This window comes from Rhipicephalus microplus, chromosome 8, assembly GCF_043290135.1.
Source record: "Rhipicephalus microplus isolate Deutch F79 chromosome 8, USDA_Rmic, whole genome shotgun sequence".
NCBI lineage: Eukaryota > Metazoa > Arthropoda > Arachnida > Ixodida > Ixodidae > Rhipicephalus > Rhipicephalus microplus.
The window spans coordinates 106,505,987-106,507,669 of record NC_134707.1 but is presented as its reverse complement, the minus strand read 5'-3'; the positions used below and the strand labels follow the sequence as shown (position 1 = coordinate 106,507,669).

The 1,683-nt window shown below is 41.7% G+C and overlaps 1 non-coding gene across 1 annotated transcript; it reads right to left on the bottom strand.

Moving 5' to 3' along the window:
- Window positions 1-1,029: 1,029 nt before the first annotated feature.
- Window positions 1,030-1,101, bottom strand: TRNAG-UCC (transfer RNA glycine (anticodon UCC)). Its single transcript has one exon. It is a non-coding gene; the product is annotated as a tRNA-Gly (tRNA).
- Between the last annotated feature and the right edge of the window lie 582 nt (window positions 1,102-1,683).

Here is a 1,683-nt window from a genome sequence, read left to right as displayed (position 1 = left end):
ACCTTGTGTTATTGGTGTCGTATATCTCATTCCGCTTTCGTGCGGAATGGTATACATAGGGCAAACCGGAAGGTGCCTTAATGACCGTTTAAAAGAGCACAATAACAATGTACACAACGTAGTTCAAGGACACCTCGGAATCCACTGCAGAGACTGCGGCTGCGTGCCAGTTTTTGAGCGTTGCGAGGTACTAAGCAAGCACAACTCGCAGGCCACGCGTGAGATAATTGAAGCTTATCAAATAAACAAGTTTGACGGTAAATGTGTAAGTTGCCCATCGTTCGCGTTGTTGCGAAAGGAGATTGCGTATCTTGATCTTTTTTAAGTTGCATATGCATTTGTTTTCTCAGCCCTTTCAACAAGAGACAAGAATTTTGCTGACATTGTATCGCAGTAGTTGTTCCTGCACGCTTCTACGCATGCCCATTTTTCTCATTTTTCGCCTATATATGTACACCACTCCGATATTAAATCTTTGTTGAAAGTCAGCGCTCTTTTCTGTCCTTGTTTTTTCGCTTCCGTAGTTACGAAGTAACTACTTGTAGGTTGCGCTGTTCCTGCATTCAGTTATGTCCTACCAACTTGCCCAAGCTTCCACGCTTCATACCTTCATTTGTCAGCGTATTCTGCGCCTGAAGCACGCCTACCTAATGCCTGAAAATCTAGCCTCTAAGAACATCCTGGCCTCTGATGTGATTCAATGTAGCAATTTGATGTCGAATTCGCATGACCGCGTTTTTCTTATGTTTGAAGGCAGGTGAACCAGCCTAATATTCCCCGTGAAGATTTGCGTCAAAAAAAGTGGGATGCAAAGAAAGTGGCGATGGTCCCAGAATTTTTCTTCGTTCATTCCCTCATTCACTTTGTGAATCACTCATTCACTTCAATCATTTACTTAGTGAAGCACCCATGGGAGCTCCAGGACTTACTCATGTTGTAAGTGTGAAGTGCGAAATAACGTTGTTGAATAAAAAAGAAAGACCTATAGAGAACTCAAGGTGAACGTTCAATTAAAAAAAAGGAAAAACGTGCGTCGGCCGGGAATCGAACCCGGGTCAACTGCTTGGAAGGCAGCTATGCTAACCACTATACCACCGACGCCTTTTTTTTTCTTTATTGGCTATACGACCGACGCCACGCGAATCTCTTAGACTGCGTCGTTATTGTTACGCGGATTCATTTCAAGAAAACTAGAACGCGAGCTCGGAGAAAGCAGGTCACTGACCGATCGTGAACCGGCTGGGCGAACCCATACTTTTGAAAGGCGGGCTTTTCAAAAGCGGCTTTCTACACTCATTTTTTGGTTGTTCAGCATAATTCAAATAGCACTTCATTTTGCACTTTTTCTTATTATTTCGTCGTCCACAAAATTTGTAAGTCTTATTAGTTCGCACTCTTTCATTTATAGCCGTCGTTTACACTGATCAGTTTTCCAAGCTTTCAATTTTGCAGGAGCACCTTTCTTTCACAAAGTCTTTCGATATACTGAAAATGCGTGCAATACTAATACCTACAGTGTTACATGGGAACATCAACAAGGTAACTGATTAATTTTGGGATGACCTAATGTTTTTCAATTTTGTGCTTCTTTGGTAATTTTTACCTAATAATCATGTGTAGAAAATCCTGATATGGTTTTATGACCTTGGTACCCTATTCCATGTTTCTAACGATGTAACCATT